The sequence below is a fragment of the Mirounga leonina genome, unplaced genomic scaffold (assembly GCF_011800145.1).
Source record: "Mirounga leonina isolate KUSES-001 unplaced genomic scaffold, KU_Mleo_1.0 Mir_178, whole genome shotgun sequence".
Lineage (NCBI taxonomy): Eukaryota > Metazoa > Chordata > Mammalia > Carnivora > Phocidae > Mirounga > Mirounga leonina.
In genome coordinates, this window is record NW_023270464.1 from 14,086,807 (window position 1) to 14,114,478 (window position 27,672).

The window sequence follows — 27,672 nt, forward strand, 5'->3', positions numbered from 1 at the left end:
TTCAAAGCAAAGGAATAAAGCAATCACATCCTACAACCGACAAAGAGTTTCTGTAAACATGGCCTCGTTGGCTCTACCCAACCGTGTCAGATAGACCAGGCCCTGAGTACCTATTGCCATTTTATAGATTTGGAAACTGAGGGTGAGGGAAAATGAATAAGAGGCAGAGCTCAAGACTGAACACGGATCTATTGGCTTGAAATTCAGTGTCGACAGGATGGTGTGCTATCTGTCAAGGAGTCCCCCAGCCCCAAACTCAGAGGCTGGCAAGAGAAGGGGAGGAATGGAATCTTCCTTGACCCCATGCAGACTGCTGGACTCACTCACAGGGGCAATGCACGTTCAAGATCAGATGGTGGGGATTGTATGGGTGGAAAGGGAATGGAGACTTTCAGGGGGTCTCAGTTTCAAGCTTTTGATTCAGAGGGGACAGAGTGGGGAATCAAGATACAAAGTCAAGGTGGCAGAGGAGAGCAAGAGCAACCAAAAAGGCGCAAAATCATGGGACAAAGAGGGAAGGCAGGTGGGGCCGAAGAGTGGCTTCTGAGCGTAGAATGCTGGGCATGCAGTTTGGAGAAGAAAAAGATGGGAAAACAAAGTAGGCAGCACAAAGGGAAGGAAGTGGAGAAGAAAGTGAACATGTGGATGATTTGGAAGTTGTCCTCAGGAGCTAGAAACGTTGCCTGGAATTTGTACAAACAGATTGCTGTGTTAAGGGAATATCAAGTGTGGGGGCAGGAGAGGAAACACCTGTGTAAAGAATGGTGTGGGAGAATCAAGGCCACACCTAGACCAGAAAATTCGGGCAGACTGGTGGACATCATTATGATGAGAATAGAAAATAGCATCACTAAGTTTTGGCCAAAAAAAAAAAAAAAAAAAAAAAAGGTAGGCAATGGGAAAAGGAAGGACAAAACCAAACCAAACAAAACCAACGTTCTTTTCAGAAGTTGCTAGAATCATAACAGAAATGTTTCAGCCTGAACTATTAGACCAACATTTCCTGAACGTGGCTATAACATCCCCTCCTTGTTTTTTTCTTTTCTTTTCTTTTTTTTTTTTTTCTTTTTCTTTTTTTTAAAGATTTTATTTATTTATTTGACAGAGAGAGACACAGCGAGAGAGGGAACACAAGCAGGGGGAGTGGGAGAGGGAGAAGCAGACTCCCCGCCTAGCAGGGAGCCCGATGCGGGACTCGATCCCAGGACTCCAGGATCATGACCTGAGCCGAAGGCAGTCGCTTAACCAACTGAGCCACCCAGGCGCCCCTCTCCTTGTTTTTTTTCTGTTTGTTTGTTTTGTTTTTTGTTTTTATTCTTAAAGACCCTCTTTCATATCTCGTGGAGCTCTTCTTTTATTGGTAGTATTAAGGTAAGCCTCTTTTGCCCATAAATTCACCCTCCCGAATTATAGCAGGTTTTGAGTTTTCAATCGTGGCTAATAATTCTTCCCATTTTTGCTGCTTTCACGGTGCCCGCCTATGTATGACGTCTGTTAAGGTAGGGGCTGGAAATCCAGGCTTGTCAGCTTTGTCCCTGTGTATCTATCACAGGATGGTGGGTGTTGGCTTCAGGGAACTTCCAGGAACTTCTGCATGAGCCTGGGACCCTGATGCTCTCACAGCTACTTTGACTGCCCTTGGATTTTTCTTGCTTACTTCCCTGGTTCTTAGCTTCCATTCGGAAACCAGAATTTTCCAGCTAATTGGCCTTTAAGTAGTTGAAGCATGATTGTGTTATTGCTACTAATATTGACTTTGCAGAAAAGCAACAGAATCAGCCTGCAGATTATACGCTGCCGAGGCCCTTTAAAGAAACAGTTAATCCAGAGATTAGGCTGCATATTTTGAGGACTTTTTCAAATTTTTTATCATGCGCACATGCTCATCTGATGCTTGCAACAGTGGTGAGCGTATTGTTTGTCAAATGATAGTGAACCGTAGTGTAAGAAATACATGCCAACCTACCGGTGAGGTTATGAAAGCCAGGAATTCGGCCATGATCAAACACATTCCTCTTCTTTCTAGAACTCCGCGAGGCAAGAGTGTAAACTCACTGGTGGGATTGACGTTGTTTCCACAAATGGATTGGTTGGAGGCATCGCGTTGGGGATGTTCTGGGGCCTTTCATTTTATGCATCTTTATCTAACAAACTACAGACCCGGAATTTACACGATGCAGAAATTAAGGTTGACCTCTTGTTGTGAGGTCAGTTGTTGCTTTGTCCCATATCTTATCATCTGTCCATTCTTCTATCTGATCATGCTGTCCTGTTGATGTTTTCATGTTGATTTCTGGATACATTTCAAAATAAGTTGCAGGTGTTTATACCCTTCCCCACCAACCACTTCAGCATGCAGATCATTAAGTAGAGTTCAGTATTTGTCGACAGGATTTTGTTTTTGAGACAGATCCAGTGCCATGTACAAATTGTAAGTGCATCTTTAGATTTATTTTGGCAAATGTATGCAACTTTGTAACCCAGCTGACTGTCAAAATCTGGAACATTTCCATCATTCCAGAGAGTTCCCTCATGCCTATCCCAGCCCATCCCTGCGCCATTCTCCCATAGACACCTGGGATTCTCATGTTTGTTTTGTTTTCTCACCATAGATTAGTTTTGTCTGTTTTAGACTTTGATATACATGCCATCATACCATAAAAACACTTTAGGTAAGGCTTTTTCACTCGGCATAAAGATTTGGAGATTGGGGCGCCTGGGTGGCTCAGTTGGTTAAGCGACTGCCTTCGGCTCAGGTCATGATCCTGGAGTCCCGGGATCGAGTCCCGCATCGGGCTCCCTGCTCGGCAGGGAGTCTGCTTCTCCCTCTGACCCTCCCCGCTCTCATGTACTCTCTCTCTCTCTCATTCTCGCTCTCTCAAATAAATAAATAAATCTTAAAAAAAAAAAAAAAAAAAAGATTTGGAGATTGATCCATGTCGTTGGGTATCTGGGTAGTATATTCCTTTTTACTGCTGAGTACTATTCCATTGTTTGAATATTAGCACTGGGTGCTATTTTAAGAAGGATGAAATATGTAGTATCTGAGAAAGTCCAGGGAAGAGTTTCTAAGATAATGAGAGGTTAGAGGAGGGAAGTGGATTTGAGATATTTACCATAAAATAAAGGAGCACATTTAAGAAAGGACATGAGAACTCCCTTCAAATATCTAACATAGGGGTCAGCAAATGTTTTTGGTAACAGGCCAGACAGTAACTATTTCATACTTTGTTGGGCCATATGGTTTTTGTTATAACTACTTAATTCTGACCTTCCAGTAGAAAGCAGCCATACATAGTGTGTAAACGAAGAAATGTGGCTGTGTTCCAATAAAACTTTATTTGTGGACACTGAGACTTGGATTTCATATATTTTCATGTGTCATGAAGTATTAATCTTTTTTCGATTTTTTTCAACCATATGAGTATTGGAAATCCATTCTTAGCTCACAGCCCATACAAAAACAGGCCATAGTTTACCACCCCCTGATAGAAACACTGTCAAACTGAAGAAGGAATAACTATGACTCTGTTTAAGGCTAGCGGGCAATACTAAGACCGAGAGAGGCAGATTTGGCTCAGAGAACTAAAGATCTTTCTATTAAGTTGTGTTGAAATGTCCTCTATGTCCTCCCCCATCTCTCTCCCCTGTCCCCCCTGGTGCCATAGGGCTAAAGGGACAGGCTCCAGACCCAGTTTCTTCGTTCAATTCCCCAGCTCCTCTCTGTCCAGCTGTGTGACCCAGTGCAAGTTATTTAACCCCTTCCTGTTTCCATTGATCCATATATAATGTTAGAGGCATTGTAAAGACTCAGGAAGTTAGTATCTTACAAGTCCGAAGAACAGTGCGGATTTACAATCAGTACTCCATATACTTAGTACAGTGTCTGGTATGTGTGAAGTAAGTGTCATTTTCATAATAATTATCATCCTTATATTATTGTTCTGTTATTACCCCTGAGAGGCTGGGTAGACATGTATGAGAATTTTGTTGAAGGAATTCCTACGTTTCATGGTAGGCTGAACTAATAGATGCTTTGATGCTTTCCAGTTTTAACAATCAGTGTTCTCTTCAATTTAGTGCCCGAGGCCTCAACGCTGAGACTCAACTGCTGTTGAAATCCAGGAAGACAGACACAGCACAATATTTTAATCATTCACGTTAGCTAGCCTACACAATAAGGTAAAAGAGTATTTTGTTTCTACTTGATCTTTCCCAGTCTTGGATCTTGGACTTACCTCTCAGAGTACCTTATGAACTATAAAGACTTATGTAGGTGTTGACTGGTAGTGACGCTATTTTAATTTTTTCTCCATATGGTAGTGATGCTACTTTAATTTTTTCTCCACATATTTGCTTTGTGATGGGAGATGAGTTACATCAAAAGCATCAAGCAAAGACACAATTCTTCCCATGAGCTGTACTCACCTATTCGGCAATGCTGAGTACCTGGACAGCTGTGGGAGTATTGTGAGATCAGGTCTGGGTGTCGAGGGACGCCATGTGACTGTGCCCCATGCCACCATGATTGCTGCTGCCTGTTGGGAGGAGAGTGATAAACATAGAGTTGGCTACGGCAGACCTCCATTGGCCCCTCCTCATCTCCCAGTTATAACTCTTGTCCTATATTGTTGTCTTTGTTTACTTGTTCTCTGACATTTGTGTTTCCAAGCCTGTTTATCTTTATTGCTGTCTGTCTCCCTTGCCTTGTTTTCCTCTGTTACTGGCTGGAATGATGGTCCCCACGTCCGTGGGTGGTAAACAAAATATGCAATCACAAAAGAGAACCAGAAGAGACCTGGGGGACCATTTATGGCCACATATTCACTTTCTAGATGAGAAAACCAAGGCTCAGATAAGATAGAACCTCATGAGAACCTCATGGTTTCCAGTCCAGTGGTCTTTTCATTGGGCCATATTAATCTTTGTCTAGAAGCAGGATCTGGTATGGAGTAGTGTTTGGGAGGCATGAGCCCAACATTTATGGCTGAAATGCGGAGTTTCGACACTATTTCCACATAAGGATATGCGATAACTGGAATAATAGTCTCTATTATATTGAACATTCACAGCGAACATTAATAAATATTACATATTAAAGCCTAATCCATTTTTTGGAACTCTGGGGATGCCTTTTTTGGGATCTCAAAACATGACTTCCGTTTCAATCTTTCTGTAACTCCAAAAGCTTAGTGGGAAAGAAGGGAGGTGCTGACCACAGCAATCCCCAAGCAGTTAAGGTGGAGGGGGGGAATGCAAAGCTTTCTGGTGAGTGAGGCTCCTAGCCTTCTGACAACAACAGGAATGGGGATACCCCCCTTACCTCTCCTACTTCCATATCACTTAATAAACATTGCCATAAATTTTTTGAAGCATGAAAGAATTTGAATGGACTCTTAACTATTTTCCACCTTGATCACCACACGGTTTAAAGCACAGGAAGTGCCGAGGTTGCACAAAAACAATATCCTAAGACTTACTGATTTTAGGAGTAAAGATTATCGCCTTCCTCCTAACTGACTTTCTAAACTTTTTGGATTTGGCAACTATGGTTTTGAGCGCAAATGCTTTCTGCTTTTTGTCGTATAATGGAAAATGACAGACTGACATGCACGATGTTGATAATTGACCCAAATTCCTTTTATTTTATTTTATTTTTTTAAAGATTTTATTTATTTATTTGACAGAGAAAGACACAGCGAGAGAGGGAACACAAACGGGGAGTGGGAGAGGGAGAAGCAGACTCCCTGCCGAGCAGGGAGCCCGATGCGGGACTCGATCCCAGGACTCCAGGATCATGACCTGAGCCGAAGGCAGTCGCTTAACCGACTGAGCCACCCAGGCGCCCTGACCCAAATTCCTTTTAAAAAACATAGTATAGGGACACCTGGGTGGCTCAGTTGGTGGAGCATCCAAGTCGTGATCTCAGGGCTTGCGAGATGGAGCCCTCAAGCTCCTCAAGCTCTGCACTCAGCAGGGAGTCTGCTTGGATTCTCTCCCTCATCCCCTCCCCCCTAAAATAAATAAGTAAATCTTTAATAAAAAACATAGTACATCTATGGAATTGGAAAGGCTTCTTACCCTCTTGTATAAGATACCTAAGTTAATGCCTTATTCATTTAAAGAAAAGGTCCTTTTTGAGGAGAATATAGAATTCTGCTGTCAAACTAGTTGACAGGACAGAATTTGTTTATCCCAGTGGAGGCTTCACATCTCCATTAGAGGTATTCAGTGCAGGGTCACAGGAGGGTCTGCAAAAGATAGCCAGTGAGACATCTGTTTTTTTCTTTCCAAGTTCTGCCTGTTTCCTTCGTTCTCTTCAAAACAGCCCTAAGTAGACATGTGTATCTTGAGGTCAAAGTAAAAAATAAATAAATAAATAAAATAATAATAAAAGTAAAAAAAAAAAAAGGAATGACATAGTGTAATGAAAGTTTTCTTTTATTATCCAATGCTCCTGCATTTTAAATACCCATCATTAGGAAAAGAAAAATGAAGCCAAGGGTCTGATAAGAAGATGTGCTCCTCAGTAGAACAATCTTCCATGTCCTCAAGACTTCTGACTCAGACGGCGAAGGCAACCGAATGAAAGAACTGAATTCCCAATGTGAAGGAAAGATGGCTTTAAAGTTGCAGCAAAAGTATATTTGTTTAGCGTGGGGAGAATCAAAGGTTTCTGGTATTTACAGCGGAAAACACAACAACCACCGGCCTAGCTTTTGGAATTGGAATGCGTGGTTAAATTGGCCCCGCTTGTCCTTAGCAACCTGAACTCAGAGGCCACATTTTTTCCTCTCTAAGGAGCAAGTCGGAACTTGAAAAGTATGTAGCATGTCGTGAAAAGGGAGTAGTGAACTTTGCCCAGGTCTGCAGCCAGGGCTGAAATCTGAACCTTCAGAGGTTTCGGGACTGGTACATTCCCTGCCCCCTTCCTTTGAAATCCCTGTCTATCCAGTGCTTTTGCAAAATACCTTGATCTCTGGGCGGAGGAGTCCCTGCCCCTCTGAGAAAACCTGCTCTCTCCTACGTATTTTTGATGTCATTTAGAAGGAAGTCCTCAAAACAAAAACCAAACATGAAAACCCAACTTTCTGATGATCATATTTCACCTGGTTTTTATATAGGTGGGGGTCATGTAGAAAGATTCCTTTGTTTTTTTTTTTTTTACATTCATTTTGCAAGTAGCTTTCAAAATTTTTAAGATTCCCCATGGCGAGATTATCACCGGTTGGAAAGATTTCCCTTCTATGACTAAGGGAGAAAAAGATCTTGAAAAGCCCCTGCATTCAGACAGCAAGTTACTTGGTAACTTGAGCTGCGGTTCGTTCCTGAAATTCTTTCACATAATTGAAGATTAATTTGATTCCCTAGATTGTTGAGGGTTGTTGACAGTGGGGGGCTGGGGTGGGTGGAAATAGATTATTCAAATCACAAAGAAGTAGGTGTGCCCTAAGTGACTGTTCCATTACTGCTCAGAAGTGTTTGCCTTCCTCAGTATTCAATTCAGACTCAGGAGCTGTAGGATGGTGCCGCGGGGAGAAAGGAGCGGGCCCTGCCAATGTGCGGAGAGCAGGTGAACCTCAGAAAAACCGAAATATTTTGTCAAGAGAGTTCTATATATTAATGGCCCCTCCAGAATCCATTACCGCAGAAACAAGCCAACTCAAGGGCTCTGGCTTTCTCAAGTGTCTAATGTAAACAATATGAAAGTCAAGAGTGGGGGACATTCCAAGATAGTATGAACACGATTGATTTATTGATGGTTGCACAATGGGAGGTTATCTTTTGTTAATTGACTTGGTAAATAAACTCCTAGGTGGCAGGGGATGGGGGAAAGTAGCTGGTGGGGGGGAAAGGTGAGGCGCCTGGGTTGCAATTTTTTCAACTTCCAGCCTGTCTTGGTAAATTCCAAATACCATTCCCGCTGCCAATCTCAAACACAGGTTAGCTGAGTTAATTCTGCCCAGGACTCAGCCTCCGTTCCGTCCTCCCCCACTCCGGCCCCCACCACGAGGGGAAGATGCAAAAATCTTGCATTCCTGTCAATGTTTGCTTCAGGACGGTTCAAAAGCTAGTAACACTAGACATGAAAGAAAGAGACAGAGGGAAGGAGAAAATGCACCAACTCAACTTATTTTCAAATCTAGAAACACTTGGAAGATGCAGGCACAGCATTTGTGACACGGGTGACCTCTGAGCAGTGAGTGGTTGAACACTCACTCTGCAGCCCTTCCCTCCCCGCCCCCACAAAGACTGCTTTAATTTGGTGGCCCCCTCCTGGGAGAAAAGACAGGGAGAAAAACCACCCCCGACATGTGCTGTATAAATTCTGGGTAATGCCCAGTATTGTACCAACTGAAGTGGCATCTCTTGAGTGAATAGGTAACATTTTAAACTTGTTTAGAGGGATTCTTTTGGCAACTTTGATTTATTTTGTATTTTTTTTCAAAGTTTTATTTCTTTAAGTCATCTCTACACACCACGTGGGGCACGAACTCACGACACCGAGATCAAGAGTCATATGCTCTTCTGACTGAGCCGACCAGGCGCCCCCTCTTTTTGGGACTTTTAAACTTCCATCAGACATGGTTTAAAAATTAAAAATTCTCACGGTTCATTCCTTTCCATCTTCTGGAACGTTTAAGAAACATCGATGGCTTTCCCTCTGTCCCCTTAAGGCTCCTTTATTTATTTATTTTTTTCTTTTTTAATATGGGCATTCTTCCCTGCCTGGACTTTCCCTTTCCTCTGTCCTCTGCCGGATCTCCCCGTTCCCCCAGCTACTGGCTGTATTCTCTGCAGGGGAGTCCAGAGCATGAGTCAAGTATGCATCACTTCCTGCTTGAGCTCAGTTTCCATCTCCACCTGTGAGCCTGCCCCAGCTGCCCCTTCAAGCATCTTTCTTCCTGGCTTCTCTCTTTCTGTACATAAACCCCCACCCCATCCTCCTATTATCTTTAGTCCTAAAACTTGCAGCTCAACTTCCATTTCCTGTACTTGTCGCATTCAGTAAGTTCTCAAGTCTTCTAGACCTGCTTTTTAAATTTATGTACTATGAACTTATCTAGTTTAACCCTCCTGACTGGAATAAGTTGATCCAGGGATTGGCACGTAGGAGATATTCAATTCATGTCTGTTGAATGAAGGAGTGAATAAGTGAGTAGCTTTGCCTGCTACTGTATGTTTTCCCCATGATAATCATCTCTGATCATATTATTTCAGGGCTCAAAAACTATCAGTAACTACTTATCTCCCGAATTAAGTGTAAGCTCTTCTTTTCAAGACACCCACAATCGATTTTTCCCCCAATTTCGTCTTCCACCAGGCTCCAACACATCCTATGCTCAATCCAAAATATTACTGTTTCCCCAGTCTTCGTATCTCGCTACCTGCATGTTTGTAGCTCATCTTCATTTTCTTCAGCCAGGTGTTCAACCATTTTTTCAAATTCAAGCTTTGCCAGGTTCTTAAGGTCCAACCCAAATGTCACCCCCTCCATGGAGCTATTTTTAAATTCCGTCTGCCTCTCTCTCTCAGCGGAGCTTGATGCGCTCTCCCCCTCTTGGTTCTATTCAGCCTGTGTCATAGATATTTCCATACCTGATTTATTCTCTCCTAGTAGAAGGTCACCCACTTAGGGGACAGCAGCTCAACCTTCCTTCTTTTCCTGTGTCTGCATCCTCAACACCTCCTAAGTAGTAAGTGCACAGAATTCTATCTTTGAATTACATTGGTTGTTATTTCTTTCTTGTTGTTGCGGGATTTGCTCTTTCTCTTTTGATTGCGTGTTGTTCAGCAGCTGTGCATGTGTGTCTGGTTCCCCCACTTGTTCACCCAACTGGCTCCTCCAGTCTTGAAATACATATTTGTTTGCCAGTATTTTAAAACCGTCTTCAGGATAAACGGACGCATGACAGAAAATCTCCTTCGCTGCGGACCCATGCAGCTTGCTTGGAGTTTACCCAACTTTATGCTCTTGTTCTGCCCCTTTTAATGTCTGGGAATTAGTTACACTAAAGTTCTACTGTGTGCAGAGCTGCCTGCAATTTGAGATGCAAACTCCAACATCGTGGGCTACTTTTTAGAAGCCTGTGGTCATTTGGGGAACAAAGGCACTCCTGTTTCCTCTTCTCAATAACAATTAAGACATCAGATTAATAGAATCTTTAAATTCTTCAACGATGCTTGCAGAATCGTTTGTGTTTGCCTTAACACAAAGGAATACTTTCCAAGCCATAAAGGTCACCCAAGAAATAAGAGAGAGTCAGCTTATGAATTGGGTTTGCTGGTAGATTTTTGGAGAACGGCATGTGTCCTTTGCAGTGCGTTCTGGCTTCGGAGCTACTTGGCATGGGAGCACTCTGTGATCTACTCCAGAGAGGCATTTCTTGGGCAAGGAATCCCCTGTGTTGAAGGGACCTGCCTTTAGGACAAGGAGAGGGAAGGGGGAGGGAGGGGGGGAGGAGGTTTCTCCATTCGAATCCAGGGTTCACTTAATGAGTGTAAGATTGTTGCTAATGGGATTTAACCACAATACCTATCCCTAACCTTGTCACCAAAAAGGTAGTCTACATGCTCCTTTTTTCAATACCGTCTGCCTGGTAACTATGCAGAAGTCTGTTCTCCCAATTTTCTAAGTGGTAATCCTAGAATTATCTTGGCTCAGAAATAAATGAAGAACTCGTGTACAGGACTCAAATTTCCCTACAGGGGTTGTAACTGAAACAAGGCTTAAGTACCAGGACACAAAACCTCTCAAGCAGTGGACAACGTGTCAATTGCTCAACAGTCTACTGGAGGAGGTCCTCCGTCTTTCTTTTTTATAAAGCTTGGGATCAAGTTTGGGTAGGGAGTAAAAAGCAAGGCAATTTACCTCCTTTAAAGGCTTGCTATTTGGGAAGGATAGAGCTATATTTAACTCTGTGATGGTCTCTCCAGGAAGCTAAAGCAACCAGGCAATGAAATGGAAAATGGTGTGTGTGAGTGTGTGTGTAGGAGCGTGTGCAGGAGGAAGGCAGGCTTAGGGAGATGATAACAATTCTTAAAAAGAATCTGCTCAGGAAAAAAAAAATATAGCATTTACACAGTATGCAGAGCAAAGAACCTATTGCTGGTCCACCTGTTGCAGATGGCAAAGAGTTATTCTGATGCGGTGCAGACAGGGCCTGGATGAATCTAACCTGGCTAATCTCTTACATGCCATGTCCCCACCCTCTATGCAACAATATTAATAAACCATCAGCCGTTTATTGACTACCTATTCTAGACCAAACACAATGCTTTAGTTCTATCATGTCATTTAGTTCTGATAACTGTGCTCTCAGAAGCAGATAAAGGGAGGGTTTTGCCCCAGATCATGAAGCTGCTAAGTGGTTGAGACAGATCTGAATCTAGTTCTCTTTCTGACTCTGGTTTTTGGTGCTTCTGTGTCCCGCTTCCTATACAATTCTCTGCTGCCCTGACATTGCATGGTTTTAAATTCATATATGAAAACACTTTGACCTCAGAGGAAGGCACAACACCCCCCCCCAAAGCATCTATATCTAAATCTGCATTTTATGTGGACTGGTATCCTTAGGAAAGGAGTAATGAGGGACTCTCATTTACATTTTAATTTATATTCGGATATCCTGGAACTGTAACTTGTACTCCTGTTTTAAAAACAATCCCTTTCCCTTCTCTTATTTATGGTGATCCCTGGAGATTATGTTATGCTCATGTTCCTAGATATGGGACCACAGCAGTGGGACAGAGATGAGCAAGATATAAACACACCAAAAAAGGGAATCAAAGGGTAGAACTGAGGGGCACATAACCAGCTCTTGGTGGGTATTTCTTCCATTTGGTATAGCAAACCGAAGGTCCGTTCAATTCTGCGTCTTTGAATTTTAACCCCAGGTAAATCAGGTAGATGACAGTGAATAATTGCAAGTAGAAACTTGATTTACAGGAGGGTAAAGGATTTGACTTAATCCAGACAGAGGATTCTTCTTCTAACGGCATTTTAGTGAAAGGAGATTTTCCTTTTTTTTATAGCTATCCCCTTCCTGAACAGGTACGAATCAAGGATGGTATCTTTTGGAAGGTTAATGTTCCAAACAGAATATGAATAAGAAGTACATTTCCTTGGAAAACATAGTTGTTAGTTTAACGCCTTATATGAAGAAGGGATTCAATAATTATTTGGCAAATCAAGTGTAGAAAGAAACATTCAACTATGGAGGGTCTGTCAAGGTTTCTCCCCAAGCAGACAAATGGATGCTTTCCATCTTTTGCAACCTCTTTGAGTGCAGTTGGACAAGCTCACCTCCCAGGCTCTGCTGAGCTGTAATAGCCCATGGATCTATAGTAGCCAAACTACCTTTCATTTCTGGGCTCATTCCTTGTGGGATAGGGGATGAAGTGGTCAAGGAACCAGAAATCAGCTGTTGAGCCCAGATGTAGTTATAGATAGAAAACAGAAACTTTCCTCCTCCCAGATCAAAGAGAAAGAGCTCTTAGATCTGCTCAAGTTTGAAGCAGACGAAGAAGAGAGAATACTGAGGATCAAAAATAGTGATGTATACAAAAATCTAGGCTTATTACAGAGACCTGAGAAGCAACTCTCGGGAGGACAGTCTTGCTGCTAGTTACCTGGGATTATTTAATTACAAGCAATTCATGATTACCTGTGAAGGAGAGAAATAGAGTGGAAAACTCCCAACAGTAGATGTGGTGAAATCACATCAATTGGCTTGGGGATGTTCTGTATGATTCTCCCCCCAGAAATTTACCTTCCTAATTATGTTTTGCTTAGCCTGATATGAAAAATTAGTTGGTTTCCCCAGAGTATCTCTGAGGTTAAACTGCAGAGGGAGTTGGTTGAAGAGCATACCCATTGGAATACGGAAGATGAAACATTTTCTGGCACTTACGTAGAAAAAAAAATTCCCAAAGTTATTTTAATCTTAAAGAAAAGAACAATTTCCAGCACTTTCCCAGCCTTCATGTATTGCCTGGAATGCTATAAACATTCATGACAATTACAGAAATGAGATTATTTTTACTTAAGTGTGTTTTTACCTTCAGCATGTTATGTCCTTACCCCTATCCTTCTTGGAAGCCATGGCCAATAAGCACATCTCAGACTCAAGCATAGTGCCCTGCCCATAAGATGATCCAAAATGTTTGTTGAATCAGTATATGCTCCTGCTTAGGAAGGGCCTCATTCTGTAGCATGGGAGGCAACAGATTAAACAAGACTGAAATATGAAAGTTATGGGCGGCTTGGGGATTCTAGACCCTTTAGCCACAGAGTTGTTGTCATAGGGGTTCTGGACTGAGCGCCAGCCTCCTTTCTCTTAAATCTAATGATTTCATATTCTCTTATTACTTAGGTATATCAAACTTGAAAGTAGGCACCCTCCGTAAGTTTCTCAGTCTGAAACAGCTAACTCTGTAACAAATGTACGGATTGCATTCAAGCAAAATGACGAACACCACATTCAAATTAACAACATTAATTTAATGTGATGGATAACGGTTTGTTGACATTAAACCCCAATTCGTGGCATTAATATTGTACCGATGGGCATGCAGAAGAAGTTGTGATTTTAGCCTGCTTATATTTCCTTGTGGTGTAAAAGATGATTCTTCTAGCACTTTTCTCTAATTAAACGACTGCAGAGCTTTGGTCCACACAGCCTACTGGACTATCACTTGACCTTCGCTTGGCATAAATACATAATTTACTTACTGGGTGGACCCAGGTTTTGTGGGCCTGAATAGTATACAATTTTGAGAGCTTTCTTTAATAAAAACATAGTGAAAACAAAATGGCCAGCCCCCTTCCCAGGGCCTCGGAAGGGATCCATGTGCACAAGGAACCCTAAAGCTCAAGGTTCATTATCTTCCTGCTAAATCCATCCGTGTTCACGTATCAAGTCCTTCTCTGTTTTTGCCAGTAAAGCAGCAAGATCTGGCAACAGTCAGAAGTGGCATTAAATTTTTTTTAGGGCTGCTGGGTGGCTCAGTTGGTTAAGCGTCTGCCTTCAGTCAGGTCATGATCCCGAACTCCTGGGATCGAGTCCCGCATCGGGCTCCCTGCTCGGCAGGGAGTCTGCTTCTCCCTCTAACCCTACCCCCTCTTGCGCTCTCTCTCTCACTCGCTCTCTCTCTAATAAATAAATTAAAAAAAAATCTTAAATTCTTTCCCCTGATAAATTCCTTAGAGGATGGGTACCAGGACAAAGTTTTAGGCCCTTGCTATACTTTGCTATGTTGGATTGTCGGTGGTCAAAATGTGGGGTGGAAATCAAGAGGTTAGCAGCTCCCTGGAATAGCTTTTCTTAACCAGTCTGATTTCTCAGAGCATAAACTTTGGGCACAGCCACGGTGAGTTCACAACCCCTGGGCTCCATATCTTGCCTGGCTCCTGGCCTGATGGCGAGGTTGGGAGGACTTATAGGCAGGGAGGGCCAAAGTGAATCTCAGGCTAGTATTTCTCTGGGGGCCAGAGGGACAAACAGAATCCAGAAGTAAGGATGTGTCTCAGGGGCAGCATCTCAGAGTTCAGTGGTTGTGATCAAGTGTGTTGTGAGTCCGAACTTGAGGTGCCGGCAAACGGCCAGTGAAGCGGGTATGGAAGGGCCAGACAGGCAATGGAAACCAGGGTCAGGAAGAACTTGGAGCTGAGACAGTGGTTGGCATGGTGGGCAGGGATTAATATCACAACCAAGCAAGTCTTCTGCTTTGGGCTCTCAATCTCCCTGCCTTTTTTCCCTGGTAGGACTCATGTCTACAAGACTGTACTTGCAATCCTAAACCCTAGGTGTGAAACCACAGATGAGGACAGGAGATGGCTATGGATCTTTCTTACTGGGGAGATTCTGGAATTATTTTTACTAGAGCTGATTGGAGAATAAAATGATAGCCAATATCTCCCTCCCCACCTCAGGCTGTCTTCCTTCTGAGACCAGAGAATCTTCTGAGACATCCCCATGGTGCCAGTATCCAGAATGTATCTTCTGATTTGAGCTTGGTTCCAAGCAAATGTTTATCTTGGAAAATTGTGAGACTTCATCAGAGATCCTAACTTTCTATCTCCCTCCCTTCTGGGGTCACTGTGAAGTTCAAGTGTGATTTGTAAAAAAATCACCCTCTACCAGCTTATTGTGGTCCCATTTCTTTCCAATGGAGATGTTGTTTTTTTAGCTCACCTGAAAATTATTTTCAGGTGAGATTACATCACCTGATATATACTTAAAAACTTGAGATATAATTGACATATAACATATATCAGTTTCAGGTGTACAATGTAACAACTTGATGTTTGTATATAATACCAAAGATTACCAGGGTAAGTCCAGTTGACACTCATGATCACACACAGTCTCAAATATTTTTTTCTTATGATGACAAATCCTTTTTCTGTTTCCTTTTTTAAAAATGTTTTTGTTTCTTTTCTATTTCTGGCAAAAAATGATTCCATTGGAAATTTTATATCAGAAAAAAAATATTTTTAGAGAAGGGAGGGTTTCTCAGATTTAAAAGAGAATTTTTCTATTCTTTTCTTTTTTTTTTTTTTTAAACTCAGAGCTGTTTGAGCTAGTAAATAAACCTCTTTATCTAATCAGTTAGGCCTTTCATACAATACACTCAACTGATGCTTGGGTAGAATATATATTTCCAGTCACATGAGGTTCTTATCAGCTATAATACAGAAAAAGAATTAGCCACTCTTTTATTGAAAAAGGATACCCGTGGGTTCATTCATTTTTCTTGAAATATTTGGGGGGAATCTGAAAAAGCTTATGAAGTAAACAGCTTGTTTTGTTCAGGGAAACTTCTCTGAAATAGCAGGGTTCATCTGATGACATTAAATCTGCTGGTAATTTCCATGATGTCAAGGGCACGCTGGAGACTGACAAGGGATTAAGCTGACTTGCACGGTCAAAGCATTACAGTAAATTGACTTGGCAGGCTCCACCTTAGGTTGGCACCTTTCACCACCTAATCACCTACAATCCAGTTTTGTGGTGTTCGCTGGGCTACTTTCTCAGAGGCCACAAGACGTGAGGCAGACATGGTGGGAAGTTTAAGATGCGGTGAAGGTGTGGTGGGTAGAATTCCAGAAGACCCCACTGAAGACCACCTTGTCGCCCAAGGATTAAAACATTAAGGAAAACCTTTTTTTGTTCTGTGTTTTTACCCTCCCAGAATGTTTCAAAAAATGAACTGAGTTCCTGTTTACCTTCCTTGTGCCTACTCCCAAGTTTCTCAGATAGGCCTTTCTCTTCAAACCTTTTTAATCCCTCATGTGATTATCAACTCTTCTGTGAAAGGAGTCAGGTTGGCCCAGGAACTTCACTGAATAAAGATGAGTTTATATTTTAAAGAAGGAAACAGCTGGATGGCAAAAACCAGGGTGGGAGGCAGCTGTTGTGTTATTAGCGAAGGGAAGTCTGAGGGCCCGAGGAGAACAACTGGGGGGGGGGCGACGGGGGGGGGGGGGGGGGAGAAGAAAAGGAAACACACAATCATAAAGAACTAATCATGAAAAATGGAAAGTGACAAAGGGCCAAGAACAACAAGCAACAAATAGATCTGGAAAGGGTTGGGGGGGGGTGGGAGTCGAAGAGGAATGCGCGGCCATGCTCAGGAAAGGGGCAGTGAGAGTGTGTGCATTTCATTTGAAAAAAGAAAAGTAATCATTCTGAAAATCATTAAATAGTCCTATGGAAAAATGTTCGAGGAGAACTTTGCAGACCCAGGTTCTCTTTCTGTTGATGTCATGTCAGAGTCTACTTCGGAGCAGGGGGAAAACACCAAGTAGAACCAGAGGGACAAAGTTCATGTTCAATGGTGTCAGAGTGATTGTTTGTTTGTTTTTAATTTTTAATTTCTGCCTGATGGTAGGGAAAGGGAGAAGTTAGTTTGGCTACGTAAGGTCAAAGACTACACCCAAACTGGTCCATCAGGGGCTTTTCTTTTTTTAAATTTATTTTTATTTATTTTTATTATGTTGTGTTAATCACCATACATTACATCATTAGTTTTTGATGTAGTGTTCCATGATTCATTGTTTGTGCATAACACCCAGTGCTCCATGCAGAACGTGCCCTTCTTAATACGCATCACCAGGCTAACCCATCCCCCCACCCTTCTCCCCTCTAGAACCCTCAGTTTGTTTTTCAGAGTCCACAGTCTCTCATGGTTCATCTCCCCAAACTGGTGCATCAGGGGCTTTTCTAAGAGTAACTCATACCCATTCTAGCCTTAAGTAGAAATATCATGTATATCTTCACCTAATGCCTATTTGTATATAATGAGGGAGCGATGGTTTATACTCACAGGTAAATCTCTAAATATTTTCAGATGAAATTAGCATGAATTTAAGGAGGACCTAAGAGAAAAACCAGATCCTTGTCTGTCCATCTTGAAATCTGTTCAACATGATAAAGTACACAAACAGGGCCAACAGTTCAGACAAGCCGAGAGAGGAGACTTTTTTTTTTTTAACTTTAAAGTTTTCCATCAGTTACAGACAACACCTTACTAATGAAATGGGGCTGGTCTTTTATTTGGGGTATGCTTATTAGGCTTTTTTTTTTTTTCTTTTTAAATTAGTTTTTAATAGCGGCATTTGTTTAAGGAGGAGAAAGTGTTTGGTGTTGAGTTCTGGAATGTACATTAATCTTGTTAATGACACCACGGTTCATGGTTGGCAAAACAGAACTTTTGAATCAACCTGTTTTTTTGTGGTAGCTATACTTGAGAAATAAGGCCAGGGAGCTAGAGATACATGAAAAGTACATGAAGACAAGATACAGGATTTCCTATGATTTTATGTTGTTCTTAATTAGGAAGCATATTGGCAGCGAACGCTAACATGTGTTAGGATGTTTAGTTGTAGCCAAATAAATGTTTTCTATTACAACTCTGAATCCCATGCTTAATCAGAACCCATGCTGTTCTGATCATGGCTCACAAAATCCCTTTACAAGTCACCTCCAGGGCCAATTTTCTATTGGCTCATGGGACAAAACTACTTTTCACCACATGTTGTTTTCCTGAAGGGTCATCTTCAACTCAGGGTAGAAGTCAAGGATTGAAGCGTGATGACCTCTGTTCTCGGAACTGATTTGCTTGATGGTAATGAGGGGTCTTTAAGAAGTGAAGTCAGTTTGACCCCAGAGTCAGAACTGGGTATCAAGGACCCAGAGCAAGCATCCTTCCAGTGATGTTAATGCTTGTCTTGGTGGAGGAGAAGGGAAAGTGAGAAGATGGAAAGTCTAGCAAAAAAAAGGTGATGAGGTAAGGTAGCTACATTAGGGAGACATTTTCTTGTCTACAGAAATAACCATGGAATGTTCATTAAAACCATTGTAATGTTCATTAAAAGCAAGTAGAAACTTGGCAAAAATCTAATTGTCGGTCACAAGGGAATGGATAAATATACTCAGAAATGAAGTACCCTAGAACAGTTAAAAGGCATGAGTTAAGACTCTCTGTAACAATGAGGCCAGCTTTCAACAACATATTTGGGGAAAATAATCATGTTTCAGAATATTCAATGCATCATGATGGCATTTGCATGAAAAAGAACAATAAAACAATGGTATATATTTGCCACGGGCTCATATAAACATATGTAAAACTACACCATCAATTCTGGAAAGATATGTATCCAAAGTAGTTCTATCTCAGAGGAGCTAGGGAAGGAACCAAGATTGCTAATAGGGTCAGTGAGAATCTTTTCTCCTTGATAGTATATGTTTTTTAAAAGGAAATATTCATGTTCTACCCCTGAAGTTAAAAATTAATTGAAAAAGGAAAAAAAAAAAGCAAATGATTATGAAGCTGTTTCCTAAAATTCAATATCAAAGCATTTTATCGACCCTTGAATCTGACATTGCAAGCTGGCTATGGAACCTGTCATACTTTGAGAGGTAATTGGTACATAGATGATTCTATCCGGGTCTTAGAAATCTTAAAAAAAGAAGAAGAGTTTCTAAAAATTAAAAAAAATAATAATAATAAATAAAAGAAGAGGTTTTTTTTTAGATTTTTTTTTTTTAATTTATTTAACAGAGATAGAGAGAGCACAAGTAGGCAGAGCGTCAGACTGAGGAAGAGGGAGAAGCAGGCTCTCTGCCGAGCAGGGAGCCCCATGCGGGGCTCGATCCCAGGATCCTGGGATCATGACCTGAGCCGAAGGCAGCTGCTTAACCGACTGAGCCACCCAGGTGCCCCAAAGAAGAGTTTCTATAAGTGACCTTTTTATTGTTGGACCTGAGAAATTTTACACACACTCATATACATAGATGAAATGACATAGGAGCTCCATGGTTCCTGCCTCCTGGTTGGAAACATCCCTCACTTTTTAATGCCAATAAATCAATAAAATCTTGAGGAATTCATTCACTATGCTATGAACACATGCCTAAAACTATTCAGCTCTCTCTCTGGTTGGTGCCTTTACACACTCTAGTCCCTCTTTCTGGAAACTTCTTCCTCCAATTTTTTGCATGGCCTCTGTCCTCACCTCATTCAGGTTTCTTATATTTTTCTCCACCCCTGAAGCTTTCTTTGGTCTCTCCATCATTCTTCTTCCTCTCTTTGTAATCATTCACTTTGATTTGCTTTCTCTCTCCTCCTCTAGAATGTATGTTTTGAGACAGAAGGGACTTTATTTTTCACTTCCATGCCTCAGTGCCTGAGACAGCATCACGAACACAGAACGAACATCTCACTAAATATCTGTTCACTGAATTAACAGGGCCACGGTGGGGTTTTTGTTAACTTGTCGTACATCCATGTGTAACATTTTCAAAGCCTTGAAAATTATTAAATCATTTCTCTGCACTTTATATTTACAACTCCTGCCATTCTAAAGGAGAGTCATCTAAACGGCCCTTTCTTTTTCCCCATAAACATCCTACACAGGATATGGGTTCAAAATATAACAAAAAAAAAAAAAAAGTGAGACAATACACCACATTGCATTCATTTAATGAAAGAGGATTTTTTTTCTCTATTCTTAAATGAAGATTTTTAACCAATATATCAGATCCTTCATAAACCATGAAATGAAATGACTGACTATTCAAACTCATCTTGAAAAGAAAAACTGTCATCTCGAAAGCAGTAAAATCTCCATAAAACTGTGTAAAGTCATTACTAGGTTAAGTAAAATCACTGGAATATATCAGGACCTTCAGATGTCTCCAGGGCACACATAATACAATAATTCTTGGAAAGTCACTCTGGGAAGATACTGTAATGGGCAGGATGAAATCAGTGTAATAGTCTCACTTAGTTTTGGTCCTGAGACTTATAAAGAGACTATTGGTGCCAGATCACATGTACAGGAGAGATACTTGTTAATGTAGCATGATGCAAGCTGGCCTTCTGAGATCGGTGGGTCATGAGCTCAGCGGAACTTAAATAGAGATGAGACAGCCATTTATTCTGCTCAGATGCTGAAGGATATATACCTGAAATCTATTTCAACATTTCCTTTTACTTCCTTGTCCAAGGAAGTAGAAATTTTCTTGTATACAGTGCTTTTTATTTGAGGTTATTACCTGCCTCTATGTTTCTGTGTGGGGGTAACAATTAAAACAATAGCAAAATCTACCAGAAACCTCAAAAGAACAGATATAAAACGAAAGACCTCGTGTTCCTTTGAATTAGTAAAAAGCTTTATACTTTAGGAAGGCAAACTGATAATCCAAGGTAAGTCACTAGGATAAACTCATGGGAATATTAAATGTTTATTTTATAAGGTAATTTTATATAAATTTGTATTTATGTATACTACACATATGCTGTATAAATATATACATTTATTTACACACACACACACATGTTTAAATTGTGACATCGTTTGGCCAAACCCCAAACTAGTCTTATACTCAAACAGGGTGATCATCGCTCTGGATTATAATTGACTCTTTATGTATATGTCTTTCTCATACTCCTTCAAGATAAGGAGGGACTCTCACCTTATTTGCCCTGTTCCCTAGTGTCCAGATTGTGGATTAAATGAACAACCCATTCACAGAAACCTATCTGTGATTCCCTTCACATAATCTTTTCCTAAAGGTGTGAATCAAAGATAGGAATTTGATCAGAATAGTGTTGGTTCTCATAAATATAATTTCACTAGACACGAAGGTTGATTTCCTCATACTCCCTCATGGGGATTTCTACCCTAGCTCAAGGTGATCATTCAGGAAAGAAAAGTGGTAGGAACCAGATCTCTTGAAAGTGATGACCACAGGCTCAGAGGATGGCAAGGGAGGAGTAAGTCTGGGCAGACACAGTAAAGGGTACCCAAATGGCTTGCACTTTAGAAGCTGTGTACCCTCCCCCCTCCAATTAAAGTGGAGGGCAATCTTTGTGCTGGTTCGGTTCCTTCCTCTGCGTCTGAACCTGCCTTTGCCTGGTTGGCCTGTGCGTCCCTTTGGAATTGATAATGAGGTTCAAGAGTGCAGGATAGCCCTCACTAAGCATGTCACCCCTATTTAGCACCTTTTCCAGGTTGGCAGCCACTATTGTTTTATTATGTCCCTGATCAGCTGTCACTATTCATAAAGTAATCACTGCCATTAACACGTCACTCCTCAAGCCATCTGCTGCTGCATGGCACATACTGGGGCTGTTGGTTGCAAGCTAAGCAGGTGTCACCTAGGAATGACAGGACCACAGGAAATGTGAGAGGTCATCATGATGGAAAGGGATATGTCATATCAAATAATTCTATTCTTTTAAAAGATTTTATTTCTTTATTTGACAGAGAGAAAGATAGTGAGAGCAGGAACACAAGCAGGCGGAGTGAGAGAGGGAGAAGCAGGCTTCCCGCCGAGCAGGGAGCCCGATGTGGGGCCTGATCCCAGGACCCTGGGATCATGTCCTGAGCCGAAGGCAGATGCTTAACTGACTGAGCCACCCAGGTGCCCCTGATAATTCTGTTTTTTGATGTACTATCGTGCAATGGGTAATGGTATTTCTTGTTCAACTTGCATAATGTTAAAAGAAAAAAAGTCTTATTTGAGATACTGAACGTTCAATATTGGTAAGTTCGGAAACCAAATGTCATGGAAATCCTTGACAACAATAACATCTAGGTTGTGAATGCATTAGTTGCATTAAATTTGCAGCTCAGTCTAAAGCCTTCTTGAGCAAGCCTTCTGATATATCAGATCTTCATCTGACAAGCATTTATTGAGCACTTGCTATGTAGGGCTGTCCCAGTCAAAATCCCTACTTAAAAAAAGAAAGAAAATCACCAAATAATATATACAGTGGATATTCCTGACTTCTACTGAATTCCTGACCATCGGTCTGTCCTTAACACTTATCTTGTTCTGGACAACTTTCAGTTTCTTACTATTTTCCATATTGATCGGGTCTCATGTGTATAGATTGGAAAATGAGTTAGCATTGGAAAAATATAATGATTTAATAAAGTCTATTAAGAAGGACAATATCTCTCAGAAGAGTTAGTTATTTCCTTCATCACCTTCATTACAAGGGGGGTTCATAGTCATACAACTGAAAGAGGATTCAGAAAGTTGATTGGGAATTTAAGTGTCTTTGGAAAGTGTGAGATAAATGATCATACTTGGGCCGAGTAGTCTTTCTGCCCCTTCCCTCCGTGTGTACAGTCGAATTGCATTCATGTCCATTAACTTCAGCAAATTCACCTATTAGCCCTTGGCAAAAATAAATAAATAAATAAATAAATAAATAAATAAATTAAAAAATAAATAAATAACCTGGTGTAGCCAATTCTGCCTTTCATTGCATGAATTTTGTTTTTTTTCCTGGGAGTGACAAGTGTTGGATGAGAAGGTTTGGATCTGAAAGCCCCTCAGTTTTTCTCAGCAACCCCCCACCCATACTCTGCTCATAGTGTGAGCATCTTGCTGCATATGTGTTGTGGTTCTAGGACACATACAGCAAGACACAGTTTACCATGATCATATAGCCATGCATCTATGCTGCTGGTGGTTTAAGGGATTTTCAAGGGTAAATTCAGTGTTACCTTTATTTTTAAAAAGTATTTTCTTATTTATTTTAGAGAAAAAGAGAGAGCATGAGCGAGTGGGGTTGGGGGTGGAGTGACAGAGGGAGAGGGAGAGAGAGTCAAAGGCAGCAAGGAACCCGATGAGGCCTTGATCTCCTAACCCTGAGATCATGACCTGAGCCGAAACTAAGAGTCCGACTGAGCCACCCAGGCGCCCCTCGGTTTTACCTTTAGAATCTAACCTCTGAGGGGTATGTTACTTGATTACAAACCAAATTATGGAAGACTACACAATCCTGAAGTCTACAGAAAATAAAGATGTCCATCTTGTATGTCAAGATTTCTTAGCTAGTTTTGAAACTAACCTTCTTTTGAGGAACATAAAAATCTGAAGCTCTCTCCCTTACCAGGAAGATTTGTAGAGTCATCTGTTGTAACCAAAAAGATACAATCAAGCTTTATTTTTGTAGTTTGTATTAGGAAAAATGCTTTCTATTTTCTTTTCGAAATTTGTAATTATGGCACATATAACATATGCTTGTCCAAATAGGTCCTCCTTTCTCCTTTCAGCTTATTATATGACCTGCTCTTCATCCTTCCCCAATTACTGGTCATGCCCCGGGAATCACAAGTGTTGATTTCAAATGGGAAATGGAATAAGTTTCATTATAAAGCAGCCACTCTATTAATTCATTGAAAATAAGCAACGGGGCCATTTTAATGTTAAGGATGAAATAAGGAATCTGAGATGCAAGCCTTTCAAGATATTAGGGAAGTATCAGAATAAACAAATGCGTTTCTTCAACTGATTTATGGCCCTTTCTAAGGAGACTTAAGTGTAAACCTGTGATTATTGGTTATATTATTTGCCAGGGAAAGGCATCCTGATGGATTTGAACTTGACTGGTTCAAACTGACTTAGTAGAGTTAATAAAAAGCAAAAAAAAAAATTAATTGTTTTATAATTAAAATGCATTCAAATCACTTTTTCAGACTGGCTCCTCAAAATGTTACATGTCTCTGTACTGGGCTCAGATGGAAAACAAAGATGATACTAATATTGGGTCCTGCCTCCAACGCACTTACAGTCCACTTATGGTTTTAGAATTTCAACAGAGAAAATGGCTAATGACTGGTAGATATTGTGCTGGATATCTTGCCACTTCTGCTAAAATAATATCTTTGTTGAAAACCTGGTAAGACACTCTAGATTCAAAATCAAATCAAAGAGTATTTCATCAGATCTTCCTGTCGACGGGAAGAGCAACGTTGGGATTTCAAGACATCCAAGTTGCTGAGTAAGGCTGGCTACAGATTTGGAAATTATAGTAGATGCTGGGGAAATGTTCTCCTGAGCCATGTGTCTCTATTAATGTCTTAGGTATCAAGATGGTGCTTGCATTATGTGAGGCATTTATGGGTAAGCAAGAGGCCGACTGAGTCAAACACCTCTGTTGGGAACGACTGAGGCTGAAGAACCTCCTTGAGAAGTAAACAAATAAATAAATTTATTAATTTAATTTCATGATGGCTACCTACCCTCCCTGGCAAAGTCTACTTTTTTCTTCACGCAGACACTTGGAGTCCTTGTTGACTCCCTAAAGCTACCGTTAAGACAGCATTTATTTGAACATTGAGGCCTCATCTCTAATCTATACCATGGAGACAACCGGAAGACCTACCCTAAAGGGTCTTAGGGGTAATAAAATAATATAATACTTAAAACATTTACAAATATAATGTATAAAAATATAGTATTTATACTTCTTTTTTAATAAAGATTTTTATTTATTTATTTGTCAGAGAGAGGGAAAGTACAAACAGGGGGAGCAGCAGGCCCCCTGCTGAGCGGAGAGCCTGATGCGGGACTCGATGCCAGGACCCTGGGATCATGACCTGAGCCAAAAGCAGATGCTTAACTGACTAAGCTACCCAGGTGCCCCAGTATTTATACTTCTTATAACAATACTTCCGAGGACTATAAAATACATAGGTGTGTGGCACATGGTAGGAGCTCAATAAATTAAAAAAAAAGCAGTTACTACTATAGATTAAGATAAAGAGTTAATGAAATAAAGCCGTGATATTTGCATGTACAAAATATGATAGCAGCAGGGCAGGAGGCTTGGCTAGATGAAATTAAAGAATATTTTAAGGGGAGTATTTTAAAAGTAGATGGTATTTAAGCTGGCTGTTGAAAGAGAAAGCAACAACTTCTGAAGGGAAATAGCATGAGCAAAGTTTTGGACCACGAAGGAGAACCAGCTGCTTTTTTTTCCATATCCCACACACTGTAGTGTTTTTCTCAGTTTGTCCAAAGTCTTGTTTTATGGATTCTTTGAGTTATTTGCCTGTTTTTTATGTTTACCTGAGCATAAGATCTGTCATTTGGATTCTAATTATGGAAAGCCACACATTAGCGAAAAGGTTCTAATAAACACTATTATTCATCAGTTAGTATTAGTATGATTGAATACTTTATATCTTATGCCTTGGATATAATGATTTTAAAGTTCTGCTCATCCAAAATCATCTTCTTCAGCCTTACTTGTAACTGACTTATTCTTTACATTTAATTTATTATTCAGTTCTCTATTACTTGTGACAGGGCATGGGAATCAGGCAGAAGAATGGGAGAGGGAGCATACAATTAGAAAAATATGATCTAGAACTGCTTGCTACTTTATATGAAAAATGAAACTTGAGACCTCAGGATCCAAAAATGAACATGCAAAAATTCAACCATCCTGTGAGAAGAGAGAATCAGGGTGCATCTGCTGTGCCGTCAGAGACTTTGGTGGATATCTGTTGATTTTGTCTGTCATTGGTGTCTTCATTCAGGAAGGACACCTGAGCTTTCCTTTGGGGAGCTACCCCTTGCTCGGTTTCAGTCCATGTTCAGGTGGGGCCTTGCCGAGTCCACTTCCTGTCCTCCTTCCAATCCCAGCCGTGGCAAACAGCCCCCTCTCAGCCACTTGGGCTATCTCAGCCGGGAAGCTGAACTTTGAGTGGAAAGACCCCCAAATTAGAATAGGCTTGGAACAAACTCATCCTGGGAACAGCACCTTGAAGAGGATATTTATGACTTCCTATGACCTAGCACCTGATAGCAACCTAGTTCCCATCTTTTGTCCTTCTTTGTCCTGGGTGCCAAGCTTTGGGGTTCTATGAGTACTCTGTGTTATCCCAATATTTTTCCTCTTTTGTTTTCCTTAATTTAGTTAGAGTTTGACTGATCGACCAAGTGAGAGTCTGTGAAGAATTATGCAAATACAGGGGAGACAGCCATAGATGTCTGAGCTCAGATTCCTAGAGGGCATTTTCTCATTAAACCAGATTTCTTTTTAAGGATTTATTTACTTATTTGAGCGGGGGTGCAAAGGGAGAGGTAGAGAGAGGCTTAAGCAGATTCCCCACTGAACGTGGAGCCCGATGAAGGGCTCTATCTTATGACCTGAGATTACGATCTGAGCCAAAAACAAGAGTCGGATGCTTAACCGAGAGAGAGAGAGAGCACATGAGGGCTCTCTCAAATAAATAAATAAAATCTTTTAAAAAATAAATAAATATTTGAGACAGAGAGAATGAGAGACAGAGAGCATGAGAGGGAGGAGGGTCAGAGGGAGAAGCAGACTCCCCGCTGAGCAGGGAGCCCGATGCAGGACTCGATCCCAGGACTCCAGGATCATGACCTGAGCCGAAGGCAGTCGCTTAACCAACTGAGCCACCCAGGCACCCAATAATGTATTTTCTTTATATCAACTCTACCCATTAATTTTTTTTACAGTTTTATCCCACGTGACATAACCCTTCATAAAAATGGTATTTTAAAATGAGATGCGATTGGCAAAAGAAACAACAGGTAGTTAATGGAAAGAAGATTACAAAGCTGTGCTCTCCTGGATGAGGGAGAAGGGAAAATAGAATTCATCTGGGGCTTTCTCTGAGCCAGAGACCATGGTCCATAACCTTTAAAGGGGTGAGCAATGCTCAGAGACAGGGTTTTTATATCTTTGACTATTTGTTTCTTTTTCTAAAGAAATCAAACACAAGCTATTTGAAATAATGAAACTCACTGCAATATAATACATGAGAAGCTAAGGTGTGAATCTCACACATACTAAACATTTTAAAAATTCACCATGGATTCTTGGGTGGTTAAATAATCTCTAAATCCGATATGATGATGTTTTTGCTTGAGAAAGTGGGAAGGATGTGGGAAAGATCTGAGTTCTAATCCAATTCTGCTTCATGCTTATAGCAGTGTGAAGTCTTAGGCAAAGTCTTTGACCTCCACATGACTGGATTTCTTCACCTGCAAAGCCAAGGTTATAATTCCCAGTAGTACATGCTCAGGATAGGACAGTTCCCTTTCTCCACCTCCACCCTTGATTTTGTTACTCTTTCCAATTAGGAGAGAATGACTTACTTACAACTAGGGGCCATAACACTATTGTTAAGAGTTGCACTTAAAATTTTTAATATCCTTTGATATTACGTGTTAAGTAAAAATTTACTTGCTTGCAATTTCTTTTTTCTAATGTGTGCAATTTCTAAAAAAAAAAAAAGAAACCAAACAGCAAAATTGAAAGTTTGCTTCCTTTTGCTTACATTAGAATGAGAATCTGCCCTATAGTCCACTTTTGGGAAGAGAATCA

General features: G+C 40.9%; 1 long non-coding RNA gene across 1 annotated transcript in view; it reads left to right on the forward strand.

Moving 5' to 3' along the window:
* The first annotated feature begins 1,259 nt into the window (after positions 1–1,259).
* The window catches only part of LOC118023014, a 105,046-nt gene continuing 78,633 nt past the window's right edge, over positions 1,260–27,672 (forward strand). Inside the window, exons 1-2 of the long non-coding RNA XR_004682628.1 lie at positions 1,260–1,371; positions 4,081–4,182. This is a non-coding gene — a long non-coding RNA (uncharacterized LOC118023014). The remainder of the gene's footprint in view (positions 1,372–4,080; positions 4,183–27,672) is intronic.